Source organism: Salvelinus sp. IW2-2015, linkage group LG2 (assembly GCF_002910315.2).
Source record: "Salvelinus sp. IW2-2015 linkage group LG2, ASM291031v2, whole genome shotgun sequence".
Taxonomy (NCBI): Eukaryota; Metazoa; Chordata; class Actinopteri; order Salmoniformes; family Salmonidae; genus Salvelinus; species Salvelinus sp. IW2-2015.
In genome coordinates, this window is record NC_036839.1 from 34,200,059 (window position 1) to 34,213,486 (window position 13,428).

Here is a 13,428-nt window from a genome sequence, read left to right on the forward strand (position 1 = left end):
GTGGTTAGAATTTTTGGTCCTGGTAAGGACTCTGGCAGCACTATTCTGGATTAGTTCGAACCTATGATGTTCATTTGGCTGAGCAGAGCGTTGCCATAGTCATTGTAGAGGTAGTAGGAGAACCAGTTCAGAGCTGTTACAGAGACTACAGGGGGCTCGGATGCCGCAGGACAGGATGATGTTGTGGTCTATGCCTACGTTGATGCAGCACCACTTCCTGTAATGTATGACAACTTTAGTAGGTAGAGCAAAACTACTTAAGTGCTTTCAAGTCAGAACTTGGGTTATTTTATACTGCATAAAAGCTCTCGGACAATAAATCCCCATTTAACTTTCTCTTTTTGAAGAGAACATTTTCTCTTTGAACCTCAGCAACCAGTAATTCTTTCTCAGAACATCTGCAGGACTACAATACTCAGACAGTCAAGCAATCAACATAACTATCCATCAGACCTTCAGAGAATCAAAAACTGCTATTAATTTTTTTTTTAAGTATTTCAGACGCCATGGCGAATATTCACAATTTTGAAGTTCCTCAGAGACTTCTCGTCCTGCTGACCAAAGCTACAGGTGTTTTTGTTTTCCTGGCTGTCTTCATTCTGGAGTACATRTTGAACTTGAACTTTCCGTGCTTCTGCAGGCCTGCATGGGACAGCCCACGACCTATAGGCTATCATGGCTTACTGTACATACTGTGCCCACCCACTATAATAACTTGTGGTATCGTGCTAGTTGATAAGATGTACCAGAAGACGTTTTGCCGCAAGAAATGCATTAAGTGTCCCTGCAATTGGTTCTGTTCATTAACCAAAYTTGGGATCACATTTCTGTCTGTAGGACTCTACTGGATAGCTGCTGTTTTGATAGATGGAGAATGGTATGTGTGCTATAAGACCAACAACCATCCAAAACAAGTTGGACTTCCCTGTAGAACAAACCTGACCTATGACGAGAGACTTGTCATCACTGATTACAAGACTGACTCAGTTGTAAGTAATGGTTTATATTATGTTCAGAATTATACTTTGTTTTATCATGCAAAAGGGCTAAATGCTGAGCAAATGTAAAAATGTTACTGATAAATGCGTCACAAAATAGATGCGATAAATTATGTATTTAATACTAATAAATATCCCTGTCATTAAAAAAAAATCTAATCAAATCAAATTTATTTGTCACATACACATGGTTAGCAGATGTTAATGCGAGTGTAGCGAAATGCTTGTGCTTCTAGTTCCGACAATGCAATAATAACCAACAAGTAATCTAACCTAACAATTCCACAACTACTACCTTATACACACAAGTGTAAAGGGATAAAGAATATGTACATAAAGATATATGAATGAGTGATGGTACAGAACGGCATAGGCAAGATGCAGTAGATGGTATAGAGTACAGTCTATACATATGAGATGAGTAATGTAGGGTATATAAATATAAAGTGGCTAGTGATACATGTATTACATAAAGATGGCAAGATGCAATAGATGATATAGAGTACAGTATATACATATACATATGAGATGAGTAATGTAGGGTATGTAAACATTATATTAAGTGGCATTGTTTAAAGTGGCTAGTAATACATTTTTACATAATTTCCATCAATTCCCATTATTAAAGTGGCTGGAGTTGAGTCAGTATGTTGGCAGCGGCCACTAAATGTTAGTGGTGGCTCTTTAACAGTCTGATGGCCTTGAGATAGAGCTATTTTTCAGTCTCTCTCGGTCCCTGCTTTGATGCACCTGTACTGACCTCGCCTTCTGGATGATAGCGGGGTGAACAGGCAGTGGCTCGGGTGGTTGTTGTCCTTGATGATCTTTATGGCCTTCCTGTGACATCGGGTGGTGTAGGTGTCCTGGAGGGCAGGTAGTTTGCCCCCGGTGATGCGTTGTGCAGACCTCACTACCCTCTGGAGAGCCTTGCGGTTGTGGGCGGAGCAGTTGCCGTACCAGGCGGTGATACAGCCCGACAGGATGCTCTCGATTGTGCATCTGTAGAAGTTTGTGAGTGCTTTTGGTGACAAGCCGAATTTCTTCGCCTCCTGAGGTTGAAGAGGCGCTGCTGCGCCTTCTTCACAACGCTGTCTGTGTGGGTGGACCAATTCAGTTTGTCCGTGATGTGTACACCGAGGAACTTAAAACCTTCCACCTTCTCCACTACTGTCCCGTCGATGTGGATAGGGGGGTGCTCCCTCTGCTGTTTCCTGAAGTCCACAATCATCTCCTTTGTTTTGTTGACGTGAGTGTGAGGTTATTTTCCTGACACCACACCCGAGGGCCCTCACTTCCTCCCTGTAGGCCGTCTCGTCGTTGTTGGTAATCATGCCTACCACTGTAATGTCGTCCGCAAACTTGATGATTGAGTTGGAGGCGTGCATGGCCACGCAGTCGTGGGTGAACAGGGAGTACAGGAGAGGGCTCAGAACGCACCCTTGTGGGGCCCAGTGTTGAGGATCAGCGGGGTGGAGATGTTGTTACCTACCCTCACCACCTGGGGGCGGCCCGTCAGGAAGTCCAGGACCAGTTCACAGGGCGGGGTCGAGACCCAGGGTCTCGAGCTTATGACGAGTTTGGAGGGTACTATGGTGTTAAATGCTGAGCTGTAGTCGATGAACAGCATTCTCACATAGGTATTCCTTTGTCCAGATGGGTTAGGGCAGTGTGCAGTGTGGTTGCGATTGCGTCGTCTGTGGACCTATTGGGTCGGTAAGCAAATTGGAGTGGGTCTAGGGTGTCAGGTAGGGTGGAGGTGATATGGTCCTTGACTAGTCTCTCAAAGCACTTCATGATGACGGAAGTGAGTGCTACGGGGCGGTAGTCGTTTAGCTCAGTTACCTTAGCTTTCTTGGGAACAGGAACAATGGTGGCCCTCTTGAAGCATGTGGGAACAGCAGACTGGGATAAGGATTGATTGAATATGTCCTTAAACACACCAGCCAGCTGGTCTGCGCATGCTCTGAGGACGCGGCTGGGAATGCTGTCTGGGCCTGCAGCCTTGCGAGGGTTAACACGTTTAAATGTTTTACTCACCTCGGCTGCAGTGAAGGAGAGCCCGCAGGTTTTGGTAGCGGGCCGTGTCAGTGGCACTGTATTGTCCTCAAAGCGAGCAAAAAAGTGATTTAGTCTGTCTGGGAGCAAGACATCCTGGTCCGCGACGGGCTGGTTTTCTTTTTTGTAATCCGTGATTGACTGTAGACCCTGCCACATACCTCTTGTGCCTGAGCTGTTGAATTGCGACTCTACTTTGTCTCTATACTGGCACTTAGCTTGTTTGATTGCCTTGCAAAGGGAATAGCTACACTGTTTGTATTCGGTCATGTTTCCGGTCACCTTGCCCTGGTTAAAAGCAGTGGTTCGCGCTTTCAGTTTCACGCGAATGCTGCCATCAATCCACGGTTTCTGGTTTAGGAATGTTTTAACTGTTGCCGTGGGTACGACATCGTCAATGCACTTTCTAATGAACTCGCTCACCGAATCAGCGTATTCGTCAATGTTGTTGTTGGACGCAATGCGGAACATATCCTAATCCACGTGATCGAAGCAGTCTTGAAGCGTGGAATCAGATTGGTTGGACCTGCGTTGAACAGACCTGAGTGCCGGAGCTAGCTGTTTTAGTTTCTGTTTGTAGGCTGGAAGCAACAAAATGGAGTCGTGGTCAGCTTTTCCGAAAGGAGGGCGGGGGAGGGCCTTATATGCGTCGCGGAAGTTAGTATAACAATGATCCAAGGTTTTACCAGCCCTGGTAGCACAATCGATATGCTGATAGAATTTAGGGAGTTTTGTTTTCAGATTAGCCTTGTTAAAATCCCCAGCTACGATGAATGCAGCCTCAGGGTGTGTGGTTTCCAGTTTACATAAAGTCAGATAAAGTTCGTTCAGGGCCATCGACGTGTCTGCTTGGGGGGGAATATATACGGCTGTGATTATAATCGAAGAGAATTCCCTTGGTAGATAATGCGGTCGACATTTGATTGTGAGGAATTCTAAATCAGGTGAACAGAATGACTTGTATGTTGTTATGATCACACCACGTCTCGTTAATCATAAGGCATACACCCCCGCCCCTCTTCTTACCAGAAAGATGTTTGTTTCTGTCGGCGCGATGCGTGAAGAAACCAGCTGGCTGCACCGACTCCGTTAGCGTCTCTCGAGTGAGCCATGTTTCCGTGAAGCAAAGAACGTTACAGTCTCTGATGTCTCTCTGGAATGTGAATGTGAATGTGTGTTTAGGTTTAAAATTTGATAATGTAAATATTTAGACTGCCCTGGGATGGATGAAAAGTGTCTGTATAACCAACTGTCATTTTAAAATATATGGGATTTGGATCAGATCTTTTCAATAACCACATTTTCATCCACAGTTTATATTGTCATGTTTGCCTTATAAAACAAATATCATGACAGGTGTGATGGAAGCATAAAGTGTCTGTAAAAATGTCATGTTAGACAATTCGTTTTTCCGTTCGACATGGTGGGAAATATTTTTTTGTTTGTATAATAAATTATGCGACAATTGCAGTGGAAAGTCCTTTATGTGCAGCAAATATTGATATAATAAACAATCTCTAAGTAAACTTGGAGTCACATGATGATATTCTACATTGTACTACCACTACAATGTAGAAAAGCAGGTGTTAAATGAGGTGAAAAGGAGACTGTAGTGTCACTTTAAGAGTTTATAGGCAGATTAAATGAGTTTTGATGAACTTCATGGTGGTTAAAGTTGGAATCCGCAGTAGGGCCACTGGTTGCCCTCAACACCTTTATATTGCCAAGCTGAGGAGCATTGTGCAGCAAGGGGGGGAAATGCAGTAGACCTARGCTACATATTCTGCTCTTCTATCGCACTTGCAATGATGATGTCCGAGGGGGAAAGAATTTGTTCGTTGTTTGCAGTAATTGTTGTTGTTGTAATATTGCAAATGAATGTGGCTGTTTCACTATTAAGKATTCCAGCTTTAAAAGGTAGACTCTGCAAAATGACATTGCAACAAACAGCACTGCAGTATCCGTGCATGTGCATGGGTTTGCTTCGCACAGTTCACAGTGTGGAAGCCAGGATACMAAAACAGCATAGTTGTTGAGGAAATTGACCCACTATTCTGTTTACTTTCTGCATCTACAGTATGTCATATCGCTGAGTCTACCTTTAAGTGATGGACGGTGATGAGCTTGATGCAAATTTCCAATAAATATCTAGTTTTATTTGAAAGCTGGTGACATGATGAATGCTTGGCTACCAATTATCAAATAAAATGATATTACTATTATCCATACCCCTCATCCTATAACCTACCTCTAACGAATACGACGGGAGTCAGAAAGGTTTGTGGTATATGGTCAATATACCACGGCTAAGGGCTGTATCCAGGCACTCTTAGACGTTGTGCGTAAGAACAGCTCTTCGCAACGGTATATTGGCCATATACCACACCCCCTCAGACCTTATTGCTTAAATAAACAGGCACCCGTGAAATAAAATCAAGTTCCTTGAATGATAGGCTTTAGTATTCTGATCATTGAGCTTTGGTCATGGAATTCCAAACACGTCATGCATCTAGACCTACATTTAAATGTGTCTACCGTGTCCACAGTGTGTCCGGATTCCCTATTCCAGTGCTATATTCAAATGCCAGAACGTATTCTACAAACAGTGTAATAAGCTAAATATGATAACACAGCTGATGGCAGTAGCTAACTACTATAGCTAACTAGCCATCTAACCTCTGTAACAACACTCACTGGGAAATATGTGCCAATTGCAAGCAAACCTAACTACTGACAAATATATGATGTCTATTTTCTTTCCCAGGTCATTGGCTTGCTTCTGGTTACCGGGGGCCTTGTTTTCTGGCATTTGTGTGAGTGCTGCTTCACCTGTCTCAAAAGAACAAACAACAGTTGCCATCTTGATAAACCATATTATGAAAGGTTGTATGAAGAAATTCTTTCAGAGGAGGTAAACAATCATTTGAAGAATGAACTGCAGGAAATTGCGAAAGAGAGGGCCGAGAGGATCTGTCTTCGGCCCCTTCAAGTTCATCAGGAGAGGGGATCCTGGGAATTCATGGAAAGATATTTCAAACTCTGATTTCTTTTTGTCAGACCAATATCAGGAGTCAGTGGGCACAGAAGAGTCTCATCTTATTCAATAGGTTACTGAAGACTCAGCCCAGTCAGCGTTATGATATTAAAAAGACGTAGAAAATATGTATTTTCTGGATGTTGAAATTATGTAAATTTTCGGTTCTGAATAAAAGTTGAAAATACAGTACATGTTTTCCAGTCATTAAAAATGCATATTTCATGGCTGTTGACAATATGTCTTTTACCTAAAGTATGTGAAATCAAGTTCATTTTCAGTTCTAATAAAAGCTGAAAGGACATCTTCTACAGACGTTGAAAATACGTATTTGTTGATGATTTTTCTATAGCCAATTTCAACCATACATAATTTTTCCTTTAAATGTTAATGARGAAAGAATTGTCGGGCTCAAAAGATGTATTTCCAATTACAATAAGATAATGGCTCATTATGAAGATATGGATTATTTATTATTACTACCATCTATCATTCGCATTTATGTTAGTCTTTTCAAAAGCTTCAGGACTGGCATTAATCATATTCAACATTTCCTGACACAACTAACAGAATACTTCCACTATAACTTTTTCAGTAACGGTTACAAAAACATTTTACTTGCTATGTGTCACGGATCCCCGTACTGCTGCTCATTCTGTTCACCAGTTCCGGAGGTCGACATCCCCGGCCATCTAGGCTGCACTAAACTGTATCATTACGCACACCTGGTTCCAATTCTTCACTGATTGTGTTTGTATAATTGTGCCCTTTGTTTCCTCATTGGGCTGTTGATTATTGCTCCCATGTCCGTTGGTCGTATGAGTACCTATGCGTTGTCTCAGCCTGTGCTGCGTGTTTTGTGTATTACAAGCATCGTCCCGTGTCATTCTACGAGGTTTACCATCGCTCTTTTGTTTGGGTACATCCCAGTGTTTTGTATATGTGTTTGTTTTGAGTGTATTAAAAGCCCAGATGATGTATTCCTGCTCCTGTCTCCAAATCCTTTATACCAGTGTGACACTATGACTGTGATATCTGGTCCTTTATCGTACTTGTACAACACCTCACTTAACACCTCCTTCGTCCAGGTGATTGACACCTGACTGCTCGATTTGTTTATCAAGCCAACCAGCGTGTTWTTTCCCGTACTCCTTTTGCTAGTCCTCCCGGTTCTGACCCTTGCCTGTTTTCTGGACTCCATGCCCGCCTGCCTGACAATTCTGCCTGCCCTGCCCTGACCTCGAGCCTGCCTGCCCTTCGGTACGTCCTGGACTCTGAACTGGTTTTGACCTTTTGCCTGTCCACAACCATTCTCTTGCCTACTCCCTTTGGATTTATTAAACATCTTAAACTCCAATCATCTGCCGCCTGTGTCCGCATTTGGGTCTCACCTTGTGTCATGACACTGTAGCTCCACATGTGGAGTCCACACCCACTGTATGTCATTCATGCAATATCAAACCCTGAACTCAGGAAAGGGAGTGACTCTCCTTGAGTCAATATKGTCACTTAGGTGTGTGTGTGCACTGCTTACTGACTTTACATGTACATTTATGACCAGAGGGAGGAAATAGGAATATAATCAGACTCACTTGACTTACGGCCATTGACTGATCCTCAACACAGGGGCCCCACAGGGGTGAGTGCTCAGCCCCCTCCTGTACTCCCTGTTCACCCAGGACTGCGTGGCCACGCATGTCTCCAACTCAATCATGAAGTTTGCTGATGACTCAACAGTGGTAGGCCTGATTACAAACAACGATGAGACAGCCTACAGGGCAGAGCTGAGTGCCTTGCAGAGGGGTGCCAGGAAAATAACATCTCCCCAATCTCAAAAAATCACAGGTGCTAATCGCAGACTGCAGGAGACAGCAGAAAGCGCATGTCCCCATCCACATCGATGGGGCTGCAGTGTGTCAAAAGCTTCAAGTTCCTCAGCGTGCACATTACTGAGGACCTGAAATGGTCCCTTCAAATGTCACGTGCACAAGTACAGTGAACTGCCTTTCTTGCAAGCTCTAAACCCAACAATGTTGTCTTGCCCTGATCTGTTTCACCTGTCTTGTAATTTTCTCCACCCCCTCCAGGTGTAGCTTGTTTCCCCTGTGTATTTATCCCTGTGTTTCCTGTCTCTCTGTGCCTGTTCGTCTTGTATGTTTTCAGCATGTTTTTCCCTTGCTCCTGCTTTCTATTTTTCTTTTGCTAGTCCTCCCGGTTTTGACCTTTGCCTGTTTTCTGGACTCTGTGCCCACCTGCCTGACCACTGTGCCTGCCCCCGACCCTGAGCCTGCCCGCCAACCTGTACCTCTGCCTTCCTCTGGATTACCGACCTCTGCCTGCCTTGACCTGTCTTCTGTTTGTCCCTGTTGGAACATTAAATATTGTTACTTTGACAGTCTGCATCTGGGTCTTACTTTGATACCTGATAAACGCAGTAATTAATAACAACGTAGTTCTAAAAATAACTTACGGTAGAACAAAAGCACACAAGAAAGTAAGTTCCAGTACCATATTGTCACGCCCTGACCATAGTTTTCTTTGTATGTTTCTATGTTTTGTTTGGTCAGGGTGGGATCTGAGTGGGCATTCTATGTTGTATGTCTAGTTTGTCTATTTCTATGTGTTTGGCCTGATATGGTTCTCAATCAGAGGCAGGTGTTAGTCGTCGTCTCTGATTGGGAACCAATATTTAGGTAGCCTGTTTTGTATTGTGGTTGTGTGATTGTTCCTGTTCCTGTGTTTTTGTATTTTCACCATATGAGGAAGCAGCACGAAAGCGCGGCTGGAAGCCAGAGAGGCAGCCCCAAAATTTATTGGAGGGGGCACACGGGGTGTGTGGCTAAGTCAGCTAGGAGACCTGAGCCAACTCCCCGTGCTTACCGTGGAGAGAGAGGGGCGAGCAGGCACCGTGTTATGCCGTGAGGCACACGGTGTCCCCGTGCGTAGGCAGAGCCCGGTGCGGTACATAGCAGCGCCTCGTATCGGCCGGCCTAGAGTGGGCATCGAGGCAGGTGCCATGAAGCCGCCTCAGCGCATCTGGTCCCTCCAGTGCGTCTCCTCGGGCCGGGGTACATGGCACCAAGCCCTACGCATGGTGTCTCCGGTTCGCCAGCACAGCCAGTGCGGGCTATTCCACCTCGCCGCACTGGCCCTGGCTACGGGGAGCATTCAGCCCAGGTAGGGTTGGGCAGGCTCGGTGCTTCGAGACTCCAGTGCGCCTTCACGGTCCGGTCTATCCGGTGCCACCTCCACGCAACAGCCCTCCGGTGGCAGCCCCCGCACCAGGACTGTTCTCCGTCTCCTCACTACAGGTGCTCCGCCTGCTCAGCCGCTGCCAGAGCCGTCCGTCTGTCCAGCGCCGCCCTGCAGCGTCCGTCTGTCCAGCGCCGCCTGAGCGCCCGTCTGTCCAGCGCCGCCCTGAAGCCGCCGCCGTCTGTCAGCGCCGCCTGAGCCGCCCGTCTGTCCTGAAGCTGCCAGAGCCGCCGTCAGTCAGGAGCTGCCAGAGCCGCCGCCAGTCGCGCGAGCTGCCAGAGCCGCCCGCCATTCCGGAGTGCCAGAGCCGCCGCCAGTCCGGAGCTGCAGAGCTCGCCCGCCAGTCCGGAGCTGCCTTCAGTCCGGAGCTGCCCTTCAGTCCGGAGCTGCCCTCGTCCGGAGCTGCCCTTCAGTCCGGAGCTGCCCTTCAGTCCGGAGCTGCCCTCAGTCCGGAGCTGCCTCAGTCCGGAGCTGCCCGCTCAGTCCGGAGCTGCCCTCAGTCCGGAGCTGCCCTCAGTCGCAGAGGCGCTCCTCAGTCCAGTGGGGTCTCTTTATTAGGGTTCCCAGTCAAGGTCGGCGGCGAGGGTACGCTCGCTCAAAGAGGTTACTGTTAAGCCGGGCATGACTATGGCTCGGAGTGGGGTGCCACGTTCGCGCCAAGCCGCCACCGCGGACAGATGCCACACCAGAACCCTCCCCTTATAGGTTTAGGTTTGGGGCCGGAGTCCGCACCTTGGGGGGGGGGGGGGGGGGGGGTACTGTCACGCCCTGACCATAGTTTGCTTTGTATGTTTCTATGTTTTGTTTGGTCAGGTGGATCTTGAGTGGGCCATTTTTATGTTGTATGTCTAGTTTGTCTATTTCTATGTCTTTGGCCTGATATGGTTCTCAATCAGAGGCAGGTGTTAGTCGTTGTCTCTGACTGGGAACCATATTTAGGTAGCCTGTTTTGTATTGTGGGTTGTGGGTGATTGTTCATGTTCCTGTGTTTTTGTATTTTCACTGTTCAGGACTGTTTCGTTTCGTTCTCGTGTTTTGTTGTTTTTGTTAGATTATTCGTGTTCATTAAAATGGATAATCATCACGCTGCATTTTGGTCCTCCGATCCTTCTTACTACTCCTCAGATGAGGAGGACGACGAACGTGACACATATTTACAATGTGCAGGGATACTGAAGTGATAGAGGGAGATATGTATAGGGGTAAGGTGACAAGGCATAAGGATCTATGATAAATATGATAAACTGAGTAGCGGCAGCGTATATGATGATTGTATGTGAGTGGGTGTGCATGTGTGTAGAGTCAATATAAAGGTATGTCCTGTATCACCGCTTGGTACGGCAATTGCACCATCTGCAACTRCAGGGCACTCCAGAGGGTGGTGCGGTCAACCCAACGTATCATCGGGTGGTGCGGTCAACCCACGACATCTACAGCACCTGGTGTCACAGGAAGGCCAAGAAGATCATCAAGGACCTCAGCCACCCGAGCCTCGGCCTGTTCACTCCACTACCATCTAGAAAGCGGAGACAGTTCAGGTGCATCAAAGCTGGGACAGAGAGACTGATAAACAGCTTATAGTGTATCTGCAGGCCATCAGACTGTTAAACAGTCACCACTAGCCGGCCTCCACCCAGTACCCTGCCCTGAACCTTAGACACTGTCATTAGCCTGCTATCACCCTCTACACTACTCTGTGCCTTAAAGATTGCTGACCTATGTACAGTGCATTTGGAAAGTATTCAGACCCATTGACTTTTCCCACATTTTGTTAAGTTACAGACTGATTCTAAAATCGCCATCAATCTACACACGATACCCCATAATGACAAACTGAAAACAGGTTAAAGAAAATGTAACTAATGTAATTCAAATAAAAAACAAATTAAATATTTTTTGACACAACTGCAAACTTTGCGAAGTAGAGCATTCAAGGAGTTGGTCTGATGGGAATCTGTGATGCCATCGACCTCCCCCCTTGCTTGAGGAACAATAGAGAAGCAATAGAGAAGAAGAGAGGAAAGACACGGCCAAGAGGATCTGTCTCCCACACCTACAGATCATCATGGGTCAGGAGGAAAATTCAAGAACAGAGGAGAAGTTCATTTTGAAGGATTCAATTTGCCAGAAGAATATAAGAGTAATGAAGAGTTACAGTCTCTAGTGGAACCGTCTAGACCCAGACCTACAACATTGTAAGGGTTTTATTCAACCAGGTAGCTCGTCAGGATCTGGATAAGCCTTTCTTGTGCTGTAATGCACATTCTGATTCAAGCTGTATTGATTTAGAAAGGCTTTCTAGGTGTGTGGGGAAATTGTTATTTCACCAGTTTTGAATACATAGGATCCTGTTTCTCCATCACAGATGATTATTTCAAAGATCTCAATGACATWAAATTTAGACATGAGGGAGCGAAATAGTCTCAAACATGATTCCATTCAGACATATAGTGTATGAAGATAAGAAGTCATGATACAGCTAAACAACACTGTCACTGGCATGAAACAACTTATGTACTTTGGAAATTAATTCACTGTATGTTGTATCATAACCCTACATCTTTATCCAGTAATTACATAAAAATGCTTTGACAAACCATAATGTATTGTTTTTGTAATGATTTAATATTGCTTGGCCAGAACATAAAGTTGTAATTAGGTTTTTGTGAAGTATTTGATTATATCACTTAGACAGAGTAGAGGGAGGTAAAGATTCAGAGGAAACAGAACATTGGAGAAAGGCCTTATCAGTATGATGTAATCTGTAAAACAGACTTAACACCCATACCTCCAGTCCAAAGAACATGTTTCTGCCTGTAGCTGTACAGCTAACAGATGCGTCCTTACATCAGGGTTATAGGTAAGTCTTTACATCAGGGTTATAGGTAAGTCCTTACATCAGGGTTATAGGTAAGTCTTTACATCAGGGTTATAAGAACTTCACCTATAAACCTGATTGTTAAGGACTTACCTAAACCTTGATGGTATAGGACTTACTGATAACCTCTATGTAAAACTTACTATAACCTGATGTAAGGACTTACCTATAACCCTGATGTAAAGACTTACTATAACCTTGATGTAAGGGACTTACCTATAACCTGATGTAAAGACTTACCTATTAGAACCCTGATGTAAGGACTTACTGCGTAACCTCGATGTAAGGACTTTACCTATAACCCTGATTGTTTAAAGAGACTTTACCTATAACTACCTGATGTAAGGACTTACCTATAACCCTGATTGTAAAGGACTTACCTATAACACCTGATGTAAGACTTACCTATAACCCTGATGTAAAGACTGACCTTATAACCCTGATTTTAAGGACTTAACATATAACTGAATGTAAGGAACTTACCTATAACCCTGATGTAAAGACTTACCTATGTAACCTTGATGTAAGGACTTACCTATAACCTAATGTAAGGACTTACCTATAACCCTGATGTAAGGACTTACCTATAACCCTGATGTAAGGACTTACCTATAACCCTGATGTAAGGCATTACCTATAACCCTGATGTAAGACTTACTATAACCCTGATGTAAGGACTTACCTATAACCCTGATGTAAAGACTACCTATAACCGCTGATGTAAGAGACTTACCTATAACCTGATGTAAGGACTTACCTATTACCTTGAATTGTAAGGAACTTACCTATAACCCTGATGTAAAGACTTACCTATAACCCTGATGTAAGGACTTACCTATAACCCTGATGTAAGGACTTACCTATAACCCTGATGTAAGGACTTACCTATACCCTGATGTAGACTTACCTATAACCCTGATGTAAAGACTTACCTATAACCTGATGTAAGGACTTACCTATAACCCTGATTGTAAGACTTACCTATAACCCTGATGTAAAGACTTTACCTATATACCTGATTAAGACTTACCTAGTAACCCTGATGTAAGGATTACCTATAACCCTGATGAAGACTTACCTATAACCGCTGAATGTAAGGACTTACCTATAACCCTTGATGTAAGGACTTACCTATAACCCTGATGTAAGGCTTACCTATAACCCTGATGTAAAGACTTACCTATAACCCTGATGTAAGGACTTAGCCTATA

General features: G+C 44.7%; 1 long non-coding RNA gene across 1 annotated transcript; it reads left to right on the forward strand.

Annotated features, from left to right (window-relative positions):
* The first annotated feature begins 293 nt into the window (after positions 1–293).
* On the forward strand, positions 294–7,067 carry LOC139028657 (uncharacterized). The gene is made up of 2 exons (XR_011480865.1): positions 294–989; positions 5,818–7,067. It is a non-coding gene; the product is annotated as an uncharacterized lncRNA (long non-coding RNA).
* Positions 7,068–13,428: the final 6,361 nt, after the last annotated feature.